Raw genomic sequence first — 22317 nt, forward strand, 5'->3', positions numbered from 1 at the left:
TCCTCCAAAGGTAGTATAGATTAGAGGTGAAAGGAGTGTATATTTTTGAACATTGGTATATTCCAAGTTCCTTTTTAACCATCATGGAGTGTTCATAAATATTAATCATGAACTTCACAACAAGGTGTGTCTCAATGAATAACTCAAAGAAGAAATATTACAGGTCACCTTTTTTTCACCATAAGGCAATATGACTGGACATAATTCACAAAAAATTATGCCAAAAAATAAGGTCTGAAGAACATCATAACTGATTCCCTATGGTAAGAGAGTAAAAGGGCTCTCTCAGAGAATCACTGTGTTTCTAGAAAGCTGTTGCATGGTCAAAGCCTATGTTTTATTTAGATTGATCAAATGCTCTACTGAGAGTTAAACTTCACCAGTTAACTATAAAGAAAAACTTAAGCGAGATGCCTAAAAATACAGTGAGCTCCTGGGGAGAGAGTGTTTTCCCTGTCACAGGAGGGGCTCTGCAGTATTGATTCAAATGGTAAATTGTGCTATGATAAAGTATCCTCAGTCCACAACAAATAAAAACAAAGAGTGACTTTTCTATAAAGACAGGTATACTTAATTTCAAGGACTGCTTTTTATTATGAGATTCAATTCTTTCTATATTTAATAGTTAAGTTGCCCTCTCCATTTTAATGAAGTATTTATGATTCCAGAGGACAGTATTTTTTTTGAAACTTGTCAAATGTTATGAAATTTTGCATGTTCCTGAAACCGAAGTATCTGAAAACATTCATACAGAGTTTTTATACCTTTTCTCTTTGAGTTCTCAGCAAAGGAAAGAATTGGGTGGTTCAGTTCAGTATTGGATCTTTGGCATCAGCAGTTAGTGATTGTTTTGAGTAAAAGACATAACAAGAACACAATGCTGGCAGAGATCAGTTAGAAGCGCACCAATCTGTTTTTCCCTTCTCCTAGGGAATAACTGTCCTACCTATTCCATTCTCCTAGCAGTCAGGTGTATTCGTAGACAGTGGTTGTCCTAGAATGTAGGTAGAAGCAAAGTTTGACACTTCCAGAATTGGCCCTTTAAGTTACCTGATGCAAGAGTAGCTATAGCTCTCTTTCTTTTTGTACTTCCTGGCCAAATCAATTTACTTTTACACTTCATTTCTTTATTAATGTGGACAGAGCCACATGAGTCAGTCGCTGACTACCCATGTTCCCAACAGCATTCAGATAAAGACATTGGCTCTTGAACTGATTAAAGAACCATCTGGTTGCTGAGAAAATGCTATAAAATTTTAGTTTAGGCTGAAGGAGACCTACTGAGGATATACCGACTGTCTCTTAGAACTCTAGCAATGGCCAGAGGATCTGTAAGACATAGATGACTATTTTTCTCTCTGGCCTTTGCTCTGAATAATTGCCTCTTTAGAAGATTAACTTGAAATTCTTCTTAAGAAAAAGACTCTTAAGTAACTTTTAAAATAATTTTACTAGTTATGTCGTTATGGCTAATAATTGAGGAAAAAGATACTGATTACAATTCTGCCAGTGTGTTAAGGATTATAGTGAAAAGAATTTTAAAAATGGTTTTTAATTAACTACTACAGGTGATATAGCTACAGAACTGAAAACTCTAAGTGGAAATGACAGGCTGATGATTTCTTGTTTCCAAAAGATTTTAGGCTCAGTGAATTGTCCATTTCACTGAAATCCTGCTGAAAAAATGCACAGTGTTCCTTGAATAACGTTTCTCTGAGTTTATGTAATAGTCACAGTTTCAATATAAAGATTACTTCAGAATTCCATGGTAGTATGGATTTTACATTATGTTGGATGTCTTCTCTTTCTCTCTCTGTCTCTGTTTCTGCCTCTCTCTCTCTCTTTCCTTCTCTCTTTCTCTTTCTTTTAATTCTGGACATGGAAGATCACCTCCCCTTTTAATAACCTGTCAAATTCAACTCAATGGAAGCATTCAAGAAAACTCACACCTGTTAAAATACTGAATATCATTTATCAAAGAGTATCTGTTCTTAGCCATATAGTCTGCCTTCCTATGATTGGGTAGTTATAATGGGACAAGAATTGGGTCAAATTGTTATATCCTCTCTTCTCTCAACTAATTTACCAACTTGATTTCCATTATTTTTAGGTTGAAAGATTTTTGTTTTCATTTTCATCAGATTCTAAATTCTCTCATCATATGCACATGGACTAGGATTTAGTTTTGAATATGGTACAAGCCCTGCTTAGAGGAAATTTCTAGACTATTTTATATGCCAATATTCTGAGGTAAAATATACTTAAGTTTCTTGTTCAGCCGATGATAACTTAATGATGTTGAAAAGAATAGCCTGATATACCAGACACTTTAAGGTAATGATTTTGTGGCTACAAAGAATAAATCTCTGGCATGTCTTGTGACTGAAACACATGATCTTTGAGCAACATTTTTCTAACCACATCAGAGACCCAGACTACCAAGAAGAGCTGTCATTTACTGAGGGTCTGATACTTCTAAGTCATCTCCAACCATCTCTAATTTGATCACTTTCTATGAAATATGTACTATAATTTCTGACATGAAGATGAAGATATGGGAGAACAATTTCTTCAAAGTCATAGAGACAGTAAAAACTCAGTCAGGATTCAAATCCATTTCTGCTGTTTTTTCCATACTACCATGGAGAATATCTGACAAAAATCATACAATGATAAGGTGGCTAAAGTTTTGAGACAAGGTAGTGCTGGTATTTATTTGACTGTGCAGAGACCTCTTCCATAGAACCATGGGCAAAGTATATTTTTCTTCTTAAAAATTCCAGGTATCCTATACTGTGGATTTAAGTCAAAGTGGCATATAAGGTGACATGCATTTTTCTATATAAACATTTAGTTTGGGTCATATATAGATTTATTCACCCAGCTGCTTCTCCCAGCAGTTGCAGTCCGAGGGCAGAGATGATTAGACTCCAGCTCTCTCTCCATAAATAGGTTCTTAGCCATTAACAAGAGGTCAAGAGGTGGGTGGAGGACTAGGTTGAAGCCTTAATCAGGTTTATGTTGACATCTCAGTCCCATAAAATGTCTGACTTGGAAAGACGTTGAAAATCACTCTGTTGAATTCCCTCATCCTGGAGAGAGTATTCAGGGCTGAAAGGCAATGTGCACTATGCTCAAGACCACATCAATAAGGTAAGAGCAAAGCTCAGGTCACTGAACAACTCGTGAAGTGCTCTTTCCAATCTCCATTGAGATGTGTTGTCTGGATACTGAGAAAAAGGCTTATTACTCTGTGTAAGTTGTTTCATTTTTCCACATGCCTTTCATGACTGGTGGGAGTCACATGAGCTAGGAAAGGCAGATGCTGAAACCTGGTGTGTGATGAGCAGCTTGCTAGAAGTACGTATGCTTTATTTATTACTTTTATCACAATTCTTGGCATTTTTTTTTCATAAATGAATCGTGAACGTCATGGTTGATGGGATTTTACCAGCCAATTCTTGGAAACTCTCAAGATAGCATCACTCAGGATCTTGTGCAAGAGTTGGATTTTTACAGGATGTTCCACTGTGTAATGTGGCAATGGTGAAGGTGATTTTAATGCAGGGATTGGCAGGTTGAACCCTGAGCTTTAGTACAAACTTTTAGTAATAATGTATTCTGTGAAATCTACATGACCTTGATTTGCTGAACTGATCAAATGAACCTGAAAATTAACTTCATATTGTTTGTTTTTTTCCAGAGACTTAGAAATGTATTAACATTAATATATTGCCTCTTTCTTTTTCTTCCTCAAAGACACACACACACACACACACACAAACACGCAAACACATATGGAGTGAGGCTTAATTACAAAATATATCAAGACAAACAATTGTAAAGATATTCCCTCTGGTGAAAAAATATATCTCACATATTATTTTCTGTGTTCTTCTCCATACTTAAATCCATCTTCTATTAAATTCCCTGTCCTTAGAAAAGGAAGAAAATTTGTCTTACCTTCCCTTTATATTCATTCATAAAACAACTATCATAATGATATAAGTTTTTGCACCATCACTTTGTACTCACAAGTAATATAAATCCTGGCAAAACTCACCAAAGAAAGAAAGACAAAGAGAGATACAAGCATCCCATTTTAAATAGTTTGTGAGAATTCACTGACATTCCTGATCGTTTTTCTTTGCTTGTGAGGCACACAAAAGGCAAATACTGAATGGACAAACTGCAGGCTACAACAACCTCTCACGAAATTGTTAGTCAGTGTCAGCAAATGAAACTGACAAAAGCATCTGGAGGAAAGATTGAGTAATTATTTTTCCCTGTTAATGGCCCTTTATTTGTGGTTTTTATGCCTGTGTTTGTTAACAGTAATTGCTTGTACTCTACTGTTTATTTTTAATGAGTCCCTTAAAAACAGAGCCCTAACTACTGTAGGATTTATTCTCATTTTGTTTACCATAGAAAGAACAGTGGACAGCAGGACTCCATCTCCTTAAAGGGAAAGCTAATGCTGTGCATCAGTATAAGGAAAAAAAAAAAAAAAAGGCACTGTCTTTGGAAGTATGTGTGTGAGATTTTGAAAATGAAAAAGGAATCAATGCACTGCACTATCTGTTGTTTGGGTCTCACTAATCCATGGAGATTCAACGGAACATAACTATTTTTTTTTCTTTGTCATAATTATGATCTTGGTTTTACAGTGCCCATGGAAGAATACAAAACAGATTGCTTATAATGCAAAATAGATCTCTTTTCTACATATACTCCAATATTCCAGATCTTTCTTTCTTCACTCTGATATTAAACTCCCTGAGGTCAGGAATCCTCAGTGTCTCAGTCATCTTTATATCATCAGTGCCTAATGAATACATGCTTTGTAGATAATAAATACTCAGTATTTACTTATTGGATAAAACAATGTAGCTATTATTAGCTTCTGGATTGAGCAAGTAGAATGATTGCAATTCTCAAATCAGCAAAATATATTTGACAGGACACATACATGTAATTACCCCTATAGTGGAAATTTTTATAATTAAAAATGCTTATTTATCTATAAACTTATGCATTGATTTCCTAAGGCTGCTATAACAAACTACCAGAACTGGTTGGCTTAAAACCATAGGAATTTATTCAAACCAGAAGTCTGAAGATAAAGTGTGATCAGGGCCATGTTTGCTCTGAAATCTCTGGGAATGAATCCTTCCTTGCCTCTCCTAGCTGCTGGTGGCTGCCAGCCATCCTTGGCATTCCCAGGCTTGATGTTCCATCACTCCTCTCTTCAGCTTCTGTTTTCACATGGCCATCATCTTTCTGTACATGTCCTTGTGTTGTACATGTCCTTGTGTTTATAAGGACACTGGTCATTGGATTAGGACCCACCTTAACCTGATATCACATCATCTTGGCTACATCTACAAAGATCCTCGTTCCAAATAAGGCCATATTCTCTCTCTCTCTCTCTTTCTTTTTTATTCTTTACAACTTTATTGAGGTATAATTCCCACAATTTTAATTTTTAAATATACATGATGACTTAATATATATAACATACATTGTAAAAAAAAGTTCCCATAATTAAGTTAATTAATGTATTTGTCATCTCATATATCATTTATTTTTATTTTGATGAGAAAATTTAAATTCTACTCTTAGCAAATTTCAATTATACAATACAATATTATCAATTATAATCACCATATTAATACATTAACCCTTTTGACCTTATTCATCTTATAACTGAAAGTTTATAACTTTCTCAATTTCCTCCACCCTCAGCCCCTGATAACCACCATTCTATTCTCTTTTAATATGAATTTGATTTCTTTCTAGATTCTATAGATATGTGATACCATTCTAGATTTGTCTTTCTACCTGGCATATTGTTCTTAGCATGATGTCTTCTATGTTCAACCATGTTGTCACAAATGCCAGGAATCCCTTCTTTTTTTACAGCTGAATAATATTTCATCCTCTGTGTATCTGTGTGGGTATACATGTGCATATACATATATAGGTGTGTATACATGTGTATTTATGTACATGTGTATGTACATATATAGATGTGTGTGTGTGTGTGTGTGTGTGTGCACACAAAAGTAGGGACACCCAGGTGCCTCAGTTCATTAAGCATCTGCCTTCAGATCAGATCATGATCCTGGGGTCCTGGGATCAAGTCCTGCATCAGGGTCCCTGCTCAGCAGGGAGTCTGCTTCTCCCACTACCTCTGCAGCTCACTCCCCCGATCCCTGCTTGTGTTCTGTCTCTTGATCACTCTCTCTCTCTCAAATAAATAAGAAATCTTTTTTTTAAAAGTACATATACCCACACACATATATATCATACTTTCTTTATCCATTCATCTGTTGATGGACATTTTGGGTATTTCCATGTCTTGGCTATTGTGAATAAATCTACAAAGGACATGGGGTGCAGATACTTCTTCAAGATAGTGATTCTGTTTCTTTTGTATATATACCCAGAAATTAGATTATCAAATATACAATAGTTCTCTTTTTAATTTTCTGAGCAAACTATGCAGTGTTTTCTGTAGTGGCTGCACCAGTTTACATTCCCACTAACAGTAGAGCACAAGGCTTCCCTTCTCTCTACCTTCTCACCAGCACTTGTTGCCTCTTGTCTTTTTGCTAATAAGCTGCTAACAAGTATGAGGTGGTTTCTCACTGTCACTTTGATTTGCATTTCCCTGATGATTAGGAATGTTGAGTACTTTTTCATGTATATGTATGCGTTTTTGAATATGCCTGTTCAATCGCTTGCCCATTTTTAATTGGACTGTTTTTTTTTTTGCTATTGAGTTGTATGAGTTTCTTGTATATTTAGGATATTAACCTCTTACCAGATACATAATTCACAAATATTTTCTCCCATTTCACAGTTTGCCTTTTTATTTTGTTGATGGTTTTCCTTGTTGTGCTGAGGCATTTTAGTTTGATGTGGTCCAGTTTGCTTATATTTGTCTTTTTTTTTTAATTTCAATTTTCCAGTTAGTTAACATACAGTGTAATATTGATTTCAGGAGTAGAATTTAGTGATTCATCACTTACATACAACACCCACTTATCATAAGTGCCCTCCTTTATGCCCATCACCCATGTAGCCCATCCTCCTACCCATCTCCCCTCCAGCAACTCTCAGTTTTCTAGAGCTAGCTTATTTTATTTTTAATTTTTGTTTTAGTTGCCTTTGCTTTTGACATAAAATTCAAAAAATCATCTCCAAGGCCAATGTTATGTTTTCTTCTAGGAAGTTTATGATTTTAGGTCTTTAATCCTGTTCATTGATTTTTGTGTATTGTGTAAAACCATTGTTTCACATGTGGGTATTCAGTTTTCTCAGCACCATTCATTGGAGATATTATCCTTTCTCCATTGAATATTTTTGGTATCTCTATTGCAGATTAATTGACCATTTATATAAGGGTTTATTCTGGGCTCCTTATTCTATTCTCTTGTTTTGTCTGTTTTTACACCAAAATTATATTGTTTTTATTACTGTAGCTTTGTAATGTACTTTGAAATCTGTATGTATAATGCCTCCAGCTTTGTTCTTTGTCAAGGTTGCTTTGGTTATTCAAGGTCTTTTGTTGTTCTAAACATTTTTTTTTCTGCTTCTTTGAAAATGCCATTGAAATTTTGATAAGGATTGCATTGACTCTATAGCTTACTTGGGTGTATGGACATTTTAACAACATTAATTCTTCCAATCCATTTACAATAGCATCAAAAGAATAAAATACTTAAAACTAAATTTAACCAAGGAGGCGATAGAAATATACACTAAAATGCATAAAATACTGATGGAAGTAACTAAAGAAAATACAAATGAGGCTACATCTTGTGTTTCCCATTAGACATGAATTTTGGGAGAGCACTATTTAGATTAGTACACTCTGGTTGAATTTGCATCCTGGCCACATCACTTACTGGCTGTGAGATCTTAGGCAAGATGCTTTATATCTCTAATCCTCAGTTCCTTTGTATTCAAGAGGAGGTCAATGTTATTCCTACCTACCCTGCAGAGCTGCCATGAGGACAAACTAAATGAAAGTATGTGAAGACTTTAGCACAGCTCCTGATATAGTAGAGTGCAATACAATATTTATGATAATGTTCTTCATTACAACAGCGATGAAATGTTAGAACAAAATTCCTACACATGGTTTTATGAAACACCAGGAAATGTCATTCAGTTATGCAAATCTCTAGAAAGACCTAAGGATACAAAAGAATACACAGAGTAGTTGTTCCTAGGGTTTCTATTCAAATAAGATGTTCCAATAGAATCATACCAAAGGTCTTATTAAATGAATTCAAAAAATAATACTGACAACTACAAAAGGAAGAGGATTGGAGGTGGTGGTTTAGAGTGGAGAGCTAATACAGTGAACATGGACTCACAGTATTCCAAAAGGCACAGTTTGAAAAAGGATGCATCTCCTTAAGAGTGCTTTGTGAATACTGTTTCTTACAATAGAATTTGTGTTAAGAATTGGGAAGTAGAGAATTGCAGGCTAACAATGGTTACATTCAGCCAATAGATGTGAGAGCAGAGAACAGCTTTACATTCCTTAGATAGTAAAGCCACAACGGTAACAGCAGCAACAGTAATAGTAGTCGTCTTGGGAGGGAGTGCTTCGTACACTGCTCTACACATGTTCTACGCATCATTCCACTTAATTCTCACTGTCTTCTGAAGGATATGCCATTAATTTTTTCCGTCTTTCTTTAAGATAAAACTGAGGCACAGAGAAGTGAAACTGATTAATGAAGTGCTACTTGGCGATAGCAAAAAAAACTTTGGAATTAAGCAGTCTGGTTCTATTGCCTCTGGTTTTGACCCTCTGTGATTTTTAATTGTATTACAAAAATAACAATATCTTCATATGTTCTGGAATGTGTGGGGAGACCCAATCACTTCTTCTATTAGTGAGTAATATGACTTTAAGAATGAGATGTTGCCTAGAAGATGTTGCCTAGAGTACAAGGACACTAAGTAACTAGAAACTTAAATTTTTTTCTGTCAATTTTATGTATTAAATTTTACTGTGTGCTTCTTATGTGTTAGGCACTCAGAATACAAAGCTTTTCTGAGCCCTGACTTTAAGGTGGCCATGTGGCTTAGGAGACCACTGTGTCTTCTAACCTCGCCCCATGACCAAAAACAAAATGACACTCTCTATTTAGAGTCCTGTGAAATGCCAGCCAGCAAAGAAAGTTACTGAAGTGATTCAAATCACATAAAATAATAAATATTATATATTGGAAATAGAATTTGAACTGGACATAAAAAATGGGTTTTTCAAAAATGTATAAAGAGTTGACTGAATATTCTACTCATTTATGCTGGGTTAAAATTGATCTTTTTTTGGTAGAAATTACTTCTTTCTCACCCACTCCCTTTCAAAAAATATATTGATTAGAAAAATCCAAGATCGAACTAATTGTCAGTGTTCAAACACTCATTTAACTCAGAATATATCATGAATCAAATATAATTTTTTAACTTGTGCAAATGACTCATCAGGAAGAATAGTGTGATTTAATAAATGTGTCTCCCTATTTAAGTTAAAATATTTGAGCTAAAATTAGCAGCATGTCTTGTTCTTTTTCGACATCTTGGAATGGAATGAAACACAGGAGAGATAAGTTTCCTTTGTCTGGTTTAATAGCTTTTGGGGAGATGGACCAGTGTAAAGCCACCTGAATCAAATGACAAGAGTGTAAAGATAGGAATTAAACTACCATAAAAGTTGGGAATTAACCCTGATGTGGTAAACAATTTGCAGTCTCAAAGATACTTTAAGACACATTTTTCTTGCAGCTTCCCTTTAGGAACAAAATAAGGCAACTAAAAATGGATATGTACCCATTGTGTCCTTAATACAAATAAGTTCATTAACATCAGCTTTGTTGTCAGAAAAACCTTTTTCTTAGAAAACCATGGGTAAATTATGAGGATATTCTGATACCAAGAGAGAGAAGGAAAATTGGTGCTATTTTAACTTGTTTTGCTTTCCTCACATCTAATGAATACAGTTTGTTCATGCATGTGTCTGTGTATACGTACTTAATTACTTTAATAATTTGGAGGAAAAAAGGGGTGCTGGAAGGGGTTCTCTGCAAATTTAGTAAGCCCAGAAGGAATTGTCAGACCACTTGAATAGAAAAAGAGAATGAAAAAAATTGAGTGCCTTCCATGAGCCAGACCCTGTGCAATTATCTGTATACACAAGGATTAAGATGATAAAAAAAGTTCTTGTCCTCAAGAAACTCAATGAGGACTCAATCAGAACTGTAAGCAGATGCGAAAGAAAACATTCAAGAGAAGCTTGCATGGTACTAAGTAGCCGAGGTAAGGCACAGCATGCATGTGGATAGACAAAAGGTGGCAGAGATATATTGGAAACAATTTCTATAATGACTTGAATTTAAGATGAAAAAGTTGAGTCCCTCCTATTTTTTCTTACTTTTTTTTTCTATACCTAAGCAAGTAACAATGTAAAAAAAAAAAAATACATGAAAAGATTTACTTTTTAAATAATTTCATCCATATATATTTCATCTGCACTACAGATTGAATTTTTATGTCTCCCCCAAATTTATATGTTGAAAATCTATTCACCAGTACAATGGTACTTGGAGATGGGGCTTTGGGGAGCTGATTAGGTGATGAGAATGGAAACTTCATGGGTAGGATTCATATCCTTACAAGAGATTCCTCCAATAATTCCCCAGGTAAAGTTACAGGTTAACCACACACACACACACACACACACACACACACACACACACTACAAAACAAAACAAAAAAAAACTCCTAGGAAGTAGACTGTCATGAGATACAGAATCCATGATCTTGGACTTCCCAGCCTCCAAAATGGTGAGAAATAAATGCCTGTTATTTATAAACCACCCAGTTTATATTTTTGTTATAGAAGCCCAAACAGATCAAGACAGTCTAAAAAAGAGTTTGGAAGACAGGGATTTTATAAAGACTGTGAAACAGCTAAATATATTATCCTTGTACATTGATGTAGACATTTTTTTTTCATTTTAAGAGAAATGGTATGTTTTAAATTGTGATTTTGCTTTTTTGATATTTAGAAGTGTTTCTAGGTTCGCTTCTTGTACTGTTTTTAACTTTATTTTAGGGTTTGAGTGAGAATATTCTAAACTGTGAGTGATAATGAGAAATTTGGTCTATGTAGAAGCACTCTGTGGGGAGGCTGGGTCTCTATGGCTTACATATGTTTAAATTGGGGTGAATGAGTCAACCAGGGTGGACCAAAGGCTGTGACTGGGTCTTAAATTTAGGACATGCATTGGTAGGTCCCTTCTTTTAGCAAGTAGCCAGCTCTGGGAGCTTTCTTTCCTCAGCACTATTGGAATGTGTAAAAACACAGCACATAACCTGTGCAAGAGTCATAGGCCTGCAAGTCTGGGTTTTCCCATTCCCCTTGTGATTTTTAGATTAAAGCTCAAGTTAAACAATGCAGCCGGGCAGTAGGCACATTTTGCAAGGGACGGATCCTGAGCAAGGGGGTACCATGCTTTCTGTGTACAAATCAGGAAAGTTTGTATTTGGGTACTTAATTATTCACAGTTTGTTTCCTATATTTTAACATTTGTAAAAGAACAACAAAAATTATCTTTTGATTGTGGCAGTTGAAACTTTTCTGGGAAAAATCCATCCCATAACAAAAATTCAAGGTGGGAAAGGAGGCGTAAGTAACTGAGGCAAATGATTAGTTGCTGTTTTTGTTTTTGTGGGTTTTTTTTTTTCCCTTTCAAATTTCCAGTATGCTGAAGATCATAAATTTTGTAGAATCCAATGACAGTTACTGGAAAATTAAATAAAGAACATGCAAAATATAAGCTCCTGATTTTTATTATTTGATTCAACAGATTTTTCTTTTGTCAAGCTACTCTACGGGTTTCTAAGTGCTTACAGTTTCTGTTATTTATCTCTTCATATTCTGTGGAAAGGCTCCAGTAAGTGGACCACACTTGGAGTAGCACAAGCTTAGAAAATTCTGAAAGCAGTCAGAAAATCCCAGAGCAAATGACACTGTTTAAAAAAAAAAAAATGCTATACATACACAAAACTTAGTCAGGACTGCCTTTGTTTCTCTGCATTAACCAGAATTGCAACAAGTTACAAGTTAGCTGCTTTCTGATTTCTGTAGAAGTATAGAAATTTTCCTTCAAGCACTAAAGCAGTAGCTGTTGGAAGAATTCAGAACAGAAAAGCTATTTGTGTGTGTGTATGTATTTATGCATGTGTGCACGCGAGCTCTCATGGCCCATGTGCAGAAGAATTTTAAACAATAACATATAATCTGAGGGGAAAATTGGGATCTTCATGAATTTTTAAAAGTAGCATCAAAAGAAACAATTACTTCTAGTTGTTTCCAAATTCAGCTTTGTAAAATTTACAAATACAGAATGGAAGCCATCTCAGGAAGTTTCACTGAGTGATATTACCTCATCTTTACAGCTATTTTTTTTTCCTGCTGCTTTTTTCCAGCACCCAACCTTTCCCTCTATAAATCTTTTCCTCTGTTCCTTCCAAGTCTATATTTCTTCTTATTAAATGATCCAGAGGCTGATAGTCATTTCAACCTCCATTCCCCCTTCCAAAATTGCAGAAGTCCTGATATTCTTTTTATGAGTAAGTAGTTACCTAGAATAATAAAAAACTCATTCCCAATTGTCCCTTGCAGACAAGTGTAATTTAGAGATTAGTTGTAGACAATGGGATAAGAGCAGAAGTGTTGGGACCAGGTTGTAGAAAACATATTTAGAAGTTCATACTTGGCAATCACGCTTGGCTCTGTTTTGTTCTTTGCCTCTACCTAATTTCTGGCTGAAATGAAGAGTTCCATCATCTTGGTCTTGGGGGTAGGAATTGCATATGGTGGAATGAATTGCTATATAGAGTAAGGATCTCTAACCTCTCCCAATACCATCCTGTCTCCATACCATTTCAAACCGATTTCCTCTGAAATTTTTGACCTTGAAAAATTGTAAACTTCTCTCTTTTTAAATCAACTATGACTCAGAAACAAACCTTACCCTAACTGATAAGAGTAATAATAGAAGTATATTACAAATATGTTTCCACATTTTTCAATATGGTAGCCATTAACTACATGTGACTATTTAAATTTAACTTAAATAAAATGTAAAATGCAGCTCCTCCGTCGCCCTAGCACATTTTATGAGCTCAATTTCTGTTATTACAATTGTGTGTTATTTTTTATAATACATGTGGCTAGTGGCTACCTATTGATCAATGCAAAAATTGTAAGTATTTCCCTCATCACAGAAATTTCTGTTGGGCAAAGCTGATCCAGAGGATAAGAACTGGGGTACTCCTTATAGCAACAAAAAAGACATTTAAAGTTTTTCATTTCAATAATTTTACAGTATCTACATATTGAGCACCACCCATATAAACCAAATAAATATGTTTAAAAATATAATGACATATAGCAAATTGTGAGATAATGAAATGTTTGAAAACAGATCACAGGAAACATAAGTCTATTCCTGAGATGGACGAACATAAATTTCAGGGGTTGATCCAGGGCCTGAAATAAATAATTCTGAGTTCTTCTACCTCCCTCCTCTAATTTTCCCTCTGATTATTTCAGATGAAAGTGGACATCAAGGATGCATACAAAGAAAAGAATGAAGAAAGGGGGCAATGAGATATAAAAGTTAAAATATGTATCTTGGTCAGCTCTTGGTTAGTAACACAAACTAATGAAGGGCAACTGTGTTTCAGCTGATTCGGGGATAGTGAAATATGTAAGAACTGGTTTTAGTCACAAGAATCTCATTTTCTTTATCTTTCTCTTTCATTTTTATTATTTTCTTTTTATTTGAAGTCACATGCCTTATTTTCTACAAAGTACTTAGAACACCTGAGTATTACAGCATGCTAAGACCTCTGGAAGTTTGTGACACATTTTCCTTACCTAAGAGTGTGAGAGAGACATTTTCACAAAGATGAAATGTAGTGTATCAGAAAGTTTAGAAATAACTTCATTGTTAACACCTATCAGTGTGTATATTTTTATTTTCGGTTTTCCCCATTAAAGATGTCCAAGCCACTGCTTTTTTTCTTCATATTGTTTTTCAAACTTTTTTTTTTTTTCCATGTAGTCTCCACTCCCAAAGTGGGCCTTGAACTCACAACCCTGAGTTAAAGGGTTGGATACTCTACTGACTGTGCCAGCCAGGCACCCCTCCTTTCTTTATATTGATTAGCTCATGTAAGTATATTCCTTCTCATGAGTCCTTAGCTAAAAATAAACAAAAACCTTTATTTAAAATTATTATGGTAGATTTCATACTTTAAAGTGATTTTGAAAATTGAAGACTTGTTTTCTTAGTGAACTAAATTTTTTCCCATCTTTCCTTATCATTGTAAGGGATATCACACTGAATCTTATTCATATGGAAATACTATTAGAAACTCATCACAATATTATTGGCTATATAGTAGATTCATTATATACCAAATTATTACCAAACCACACATTGGTGGTGATTCAAGATTTCAAGATACTTATTTTGCTTCCAGCCCTTTTCTCCCAGCAAGAGGTAATACTTTGATTATCTTTACATATTATCTGTTGCTGTATCTCAACATTAGGTCACAAAAAATCATGGTTTCCTCTTTAGAAATGCAACAGTGCGGTGATGTGATAGAAAGTACACAAGATTAGAAAGAATTGACTTCAACCCTTGGCTCCTCTTAATTGTGGAACATGGATAAGCTCCCTAGCCTTCCTAGGGCTCCACAAAATGAAGCTTAGATTATTTATTTCCTTGAGGTATTATGAAAATGAAGTGAGGAGACTTATGGGACATAATGTATTAGTCAACTTGGGCTGCCATAATAAAATGCATAGACTGGGTGACTTAAGCATCTTTGTAGAAATGTATTTTTTCACAGTTCTGGAGACTGGAATCTGAGATCAGGATTCCAACAGGGTCAGATTCTGGTAAGAGCTCTCCTCCTGATTTGCAGACAACAGTGTCCACGCTGTGTGCTCACATGGCCTTTCCTCAACATGTGTGTGTGAAGAAAGAGCATGAACAAGCTCTCTGGCGTCAATCTTACATATAAGGCACTAACCCAGCCCTTTAAACCAAACAGCACCTTGGAGGGATGGTTTGGCCCAGTGATAGGTATTAAGGAGGGCATATATTGCATGGAGCACTGGGTATTATATATAAAAAAATGAATCTTGAAACACTACATCAAAACCAACCAACCAAACAAACAAACACCACCTTTATAACTTCATCTCACCAAAATCCACATCTTCAAGTACTGTCACTTTCAGGTTAAGGCCTCAACATATGAATTTGGAGGAAATGTGAAATTTCAGTCCATAATAATCTGACATACAGGAGTCTACTGGTAAGTGCTAAAAGAAAAATGAATCATCCTGTGAAGAATGAAAAGGACGTAAAAAGGAAAAGTGGTCACCATCACAGATGTGTGTTTGAGGATCTCCCTTTTGGTGTGAACATCTAGACCAGAATTTCCTGGATGACCCTTTGAAGAACAGGAGCTGCAGGAATACCTAAAAAGGGAAGAGAGGGTTCTCTGTTCAACAACATTTTAGAAGTTTTGTCTGAAATAAGAAAGTCTTAAAATACCACTTAAACCCAAACATTCTGAATTTATTTAATTGTGTGATCCTCTCATGACTTAGTCCTTATAATATAAGAGTTTCATGAAACACAGTTTGAGAATATTTCTATTTACCATAATCTTATAAATGAGGTTTATCATTTATTTAAAAGAACTTGCACTTAGAAGTTGTAGAGATAATTTATTAATTCAATATACACTTCTACCCGTAATTGCTCTTAGGGCAGGACCCGAGAATAAAGTTTTGATGAGATTTGTTCATGTGTGTGTATATGATAATTCATATGTCTATATACACACAGAGACATATAAAATATATTTGTATACATAAACACATATCTATACACATTTGTGTACTGTATTAATTTGTTATACCTAGTACACCTACATAAAATAATTCAAGACAACTCAAGCTCTGTTTAAAATGGTTTATCTTGTGCTTAATACATCCATTGAAAACCAAAGCTAACGCATTCATTCTATGAACATGCTGTCATTATATGAAGTGTTCAAAATATGTTTTTATTTAGTACTCAAAGCAGTTTTAGGAGGCAGGTTCATCTGTTAGTTTCCTTTCACAGATTTAGAAATTGATGCTTCTGATATGTTAGTTTGCCCAAAGTATATTTTAGAAGTAATCGGCACAGACTCTCCTTAAGGTGTCTCCCAGTGGGTTATACTCCTACATATACCCTCTTTCCTTGAGAATGGCCAGAACCTGTGACTTGTCTCTGACCAATAGAATATGGCAATGGTGAAGAAGACTAGCTATTTAATTCAGGTCCTCCATAACTTGATATTGAGTTAATTAAAAAGGAGATTATTTTATGTAGGCCCAGCTTAATCTAGTGAAAGCCCGTAAAGAAGGAACTGGGGACTTTCTTCAAGTAGGTGGTTTCCCGGCTGACGTAGAAGAAGCAAGTCACCAGTGCCACAGCCATAAAGAATTGAATTCCACCAACAACCTGAAAAAGCCTGGGGGAAAAGCCTCGGTGTCAAATGGCAACATGGCCCGGACAAATCCTTGATTGCAGCCTTGGGAGACCATGAGCAGAGGATTCAGCTCATTAGAGCCTGGACTCCTGCTTCTCAAAAGGTGCAAGATAATAAATGTGTGGCATTTTCCATCACAAAATTCATGGAAAAGCATTACATGGCAATAGAGGAGAACTACTAATACAATGTTGAAGATGGGTTTTAACCTCAACAGTTTGTTCTGATTTTGCATTTCTGAACTCTGTGATAACCAGCCTCTCAAAGGATAAAGCTTGGGGCCCAGTATACTAAAGATACACAGCAATTTACTTTGAGGTCTACATGTTTGTGAGGCCAAAGATGACAACAAGGTGCATTGCAAACACATCGCATGTGGGTAATTTTTTTGTTTTTTGAGTTTGTTTTTGTTTTGTTTCTATTTGGTACTTAGGGGCACTTACGTAACTGGTGGATAGGACCAGATATAGATTGAAGGAACGATGTTTATTTTTTTGTACTGGTTCTGCCCTTACTCTTATGACCTTGCAGAATTCCCAAGTTGCCCTCTGCCTTCTAATTTTCTTTGTGACATTGAGTTATTTTATTCAGTCTGCAGCTTGACGCCAAGCCTACTGATCACACCACGTAATGAAGGCTACAAAAAACACTTGTCTCAAATGACAAGCATTTACAAAATATTAGCTTCCACATGTAAAGTCCATTTCAAAACTCGCTTGCTGAGTGCTTACTCTTCCTTGGTGCCGAGTGCTATTTATCTTCACAGAGTCCTTAAGTATTGATTCTTCTTCCCTCTTTTAATACACTGGAACTAAAGTTACTAAGTTGCTTGACTTGCCTCTATGACCATAAGACAAAAACTCAAAAATAACTGATTTATTGGCCTATTAGATAAAATCTGGCTTCTGGATTTTTGAATCCATGTTCATGGACTGCACATCTTCCATATGTTAAGGAACAAAGAAACATGTCAGATGATTTTAATCGCATACTTCCACATTCTACCAGATGATGTAAAGTCTAGCCCAATTATCAGAAAAACAAGGCAGTCGGTCTCTGTGTGTATTCTTGGCTCTCATTTAGGGAGCTGTGTTTTTGAAAGAGTAACATTGTTTTTAAATTTATTTCTTGCACCCCACCCGTTATGAATGTACCACTGCATCTACCAAGAATTTAGGCACATTAATTCTCTCTTGTCAGACTTTCTCTCTAAACACACATTGCAGAGAACCGCTAATTTCATTTTCTCTCTGTTTAATTTCATTTTTTTTTTTCTTTCTGGGATTTCTGTTTAAAAGAGCTTTTAACAATCTTCAGTCACATATGGTGCATATGCTTATGGAATAGGCAAACCAGCTTGAGTAAAATAAGAATAAAAATAAACCACACAGACCTAAACTCCAAACTTTTTGGGAGGTCCTCAATGGTGCTGCTTTTTTTTTTCTTTTTTCTTTCTTTCTTTCTTTTTTTTTCTTTTTTTTTTTTTTTTTTGTACATGTCAATTATTCCTGTTTGGAACCAGGAATGGAATCATCCCAAATATCCAAATACAGCAAGAAAGACGGCATTGTTCTCCAGATCAAAGAGTCAAACTAGGCCTAGGAGTTCTTGAAAATACTTCATTTTATGGGATTTGCAGGCTTTCTTCATGAACAAAAACCTCCAGCAAAAGATGAGAATTATTGCGTGTGCTTTGCTAAAGGATGAACTTGACCATTTCTATCTGACATACTATAAAAAGGCAGACACTAAACATAAGAAGCCACATAGCAAAGCGTAAAATCCTCAAACCCAAATATTTAAATTTTAGCTACTCAAGAAGCCATGGAAATAAAATGGAATTTCCTAGTGAAATCCCTTTGGCATTGTCTTCCTGCTGAATGTTTTCAAAACATACTGAGCAGTCTGTTTCCTTAGGGATCACTTTTCTCTAGTTGCTTTATATGTTTACATATGTTCAACTACTCATTGTATTGTCTATTATAAGAGAAAATTCATACCATGCATTCAGGTTTGGATCCAGGTGATTACCAGATTGGTCCAAGATGTGGGTATAGGATGTATTTGTGTCTAGATGCTATTTCAGCCTGTGTGAGAAGAGGGGAGGGAAAGGAAAAAAAAAAAAAAAAAAAAACACAGAAGGAAGGGGAAGAGAATTACACCAATTGGCTTCACTGTTTTAAACTTGCCGACACAGCCTTGGAGATCTGACAAGTTCTCTGCTCTCTGCTGCTCGAATAAGAATCAATTAAAAAAATATTGGGCATGCACAAGGTAGAAAGGAAACATGCAGCAACTGGAGCTTCTTCTCTAGAGTTTGTAAACTTGATGGTGTGATAAGATAAGAATTTAAACATGTAAGTCACCTAAAGGAGAGAAGTCACCATGTTCATCATCACTTGCCAATCATCATGAACATGGTATAGGCTTCAAAGAGAAAATGGGGCATGACCTGTCAGTAAAGAAACTTGTGATTTTGACAGGGTGAAGGGGTGAAGAGGTCATGCCAGGAACTGAGAGTTCTGTGAAGTAAAGGGGGGGATACAAGATATACATAGGATATGGCAGGAAGACACATTTCACATGAATTTTGGTTTAATAAGGATAGAGTTTACAAACTCAGATGCTTTAAGGACAACAGTGCTGATGTAAATTAGAGAAACAAGTTGGAAGTTATGCTTTTTTTCCTGAAGGTGCTAACTTAAAAAACTAACTAACTAAATAAATAAATAAATAAATTTACTTATCAAACAGATAGAAATATTCTTCATTTCCACAAAGAAAACAACTCCTTTCCCTTTTATATTTTCTCTCATGCCTTTCCTCTTTGGAACATGGGCACAGAGCAATAATATTTCTCCAGTAGAAAAAGCAATGGTGTGGGCACAGGGACAAATCTCCATTGACTCTTTGCCTCCCATCAGGAAACCACAGGATGCACAGGGATCCCAGACTACGTGGGCTCTGGTCCTATCTGTGAGGGGAGGCTGTTGTCACCTTGTAAGGAAAAGGAGCCATGAGAGCCAGAGCTTTGACTTTTCCAGAGAAACTCATATTTGACCTTTAGTGTAAAAGTTCTCAATATATTTATTATTAGGTCTTTTAAAAAACACTGTGCAAGGGGCGCCTGGGTGGCTCAGTGGGTTAAAGCCTCTGCCTTCGGCTCAGGTGATGATCCCAGCATCCTGGGATCGAGCCCCACATCGGGCTCTCTGCTCTGGGGGAGCCTGCTTCCTCCTCTCTCTCTCTCTCTCTCTCTGCGCCTACTTGTAATCTCTGTCTGTCAAATAAATAAATAACAAAAAATCTTAAAAACAAAACAAAACAAACAAACAAACAAAAAACGCTGTGCAAGCCAAAAATGCACCTGTCTAAACAAGAATGCCCTCCTTGGCAACCAGAGTGCCGCTTCTAATTTGAAAAAGAAGAATGCCACAGGACTGCAAAGATAAGAACTTTCAGGAAATTAATGGAATTAGTCTTCAGGTTTCAGTATGTACATCCAGATCCGGGCCCTTGCACAGAGCCCAGATTTGATTCATTCGGTAAATGCTAAATCCATTCTATTTGCATAGCATGTTCTCTAAAGCATTTTCAATTGGAACTGATTTTGTATTTGAGAGTGAAAGAATGTATTCCGGCAAGCTGATGTTTCCTTCTGTGAAGAGCTGCTTTTCCAAGGGGTTGACAAACACCCATCTTGGCCCTTCAGCATTTTTCTGTGTGCTGAATACGCTCCAGGAGCATAGATCACTTTTATTGCAGCGTGCAATATGTTTGATAATAAACTTTTAAGCTCTGTTTATCGGACGCCACGTACAAAACCATTACTTTCTTGGCTGCCACCGATACCTTATCTAATGGGAAAGATAAAGAGTGATTTCAGTAAGAAACTTTAAAGAGCATTTGATACTTGGGAGAAAGAGTAATCAAATCACCTAGTATTTATTTTCTCCTGTATGACTGGCATTATAATATTGATTGATGCTGCCTTCTATCCATCTCATACATAAGCATGTTGTCTCTTTCTGTGTGTGGTGAGCTCTAAGTAATCGTTTCCTTGGAGTTTGAGAAACAGATTTTACTGTCTGAGCAGAAAATATCTGATAATTGCATGAAAATCGGAAGGACAACAAGGAAAAAATAAAAAAAAAAACTTTAATGCTGCAATATTTGAAGGTGATCGATGATTACTGGATAATTTATGAGCAGTTGGCCTCATTCATAGATCTGACAAATGAGGGTATTTTAATGCCAATTGAGAGATAAAATGTATATAATACTTCATTATTTTCTTTTTTTTTTTTTTTACTTTTATTAGATCATTTGATATATAAAATAACATTGTGAGCTCTGGTTAAAAAAAAAAAAAAGTGGTGCGTGTGTGTGTGTGTGTGTGTGTAGAAAGAGAAGTTCAGGAATTATAAACCTTACTCACACCTATGATCATTTAACTAAGTTTGAACAATGTACCCACAGTCTCACAGCTAGTTTGTAGCAGAGCTGAGCCTCTTGGCTTCCTAACCATGGTGATTTCTATCACAATAATAAATACATTTGCCTGTTTAGTATACATCGCATGCATCTACTATTGTGTACCTGCCAAAGGTTTGAGTGAAATTAGTCCCATCCCCTCAATGATCTAGAATGATCTTTTGAAAAGGATGCCCACATCAAAGTGATGGGTTCAAGATGGACACATACAACTAAGTTAAGTCTGCAGTTTTGTTTTGAGCTTATAGGGAAACACAAGTTCTCTTTCATTCACAAAATATAAAGGAGGAAAAGAGAGAGCATCTGGCCCTAGGAGCTGCTTACAGACATCTTGAAGCCACACGAGTTGTCAGCTTTGAGATGAAGCCGACCCTTTCCTGGCTGGAAAGAGACTGACATTAAGAACAACAAGCTAAGTACATATTTAAGCTACTGGATAGAACCTTAAATGACTTTTTTTGTGTGCGTGTGTGTGTGTACCATATAGGTTAAAAAAAGTAAATTGATTTTGTAACTTAAGTCAATTTCAGTCATGGTTTTTACTATTCATAACAGAAAAACCCTAAATGATACATAAAGCCACATCTGAAATCAAATTGTACACTCTTTCTTTTCTTTATTTTTCAGAGTAAGCCCTTGAACAAAGGAGGAGATACAAACATCATGGGGCAGCTATTTTTAGGCTATTTCCAAATAGTTTTGAAATCTTGATGCAGAGAAGAGAAGCATATACATATGGGATTTGTAGGCAATATTAAATAAAAGAAGCAGGTTTGCTGCACCTGGGTGGCTTAGCTGGTTTAATGTCTGTCTGACTCTGGATTTCAGCTCTGGTCATGATCTATGAGTCCACAGATCAAGCCCCACATTGGGCTCCACACTGAGCAGGGAATCTGCTTGAGGATTCTCTTTCTCCTTCTCCCCCCCCCCACCCCCGCCACTGGTCTCTCTAAAAAATAAACAAACAGGGGCGCCTGGGTGGCTCAGTGGGTTAAAGCCTCTGCTCAGGTCATGATCCCAGGGTTCTGGGATCGAGCCCCACATCGGGTTCTCTCCTCAGTGGGGAGCCTGCTTCCTCCCCTCTCTCTGCCTGCCTCTCTGCCTATTTGTGATCTCTGCCTATCAAATAAATAAATTTAAAAAAATAAACAAAAAAAATGAAAAAGC

Source organism: Mustela putorius, unplaced genomic scaffold, assembly GCF_011764305.1.
Source record: "Mustela putorius furo isolate JIRA1106 unplaced genomic scaffold, ASM1176430v1.1 tig00000129_pilon_pilon_pilon, whole genome shotgun sequence".
Lineage (NCBI taxonomy): Eukaryota > Metazoa > Chordata > Mammalia > Carnivora > Mustelidae > Mustela > Mustela putorius.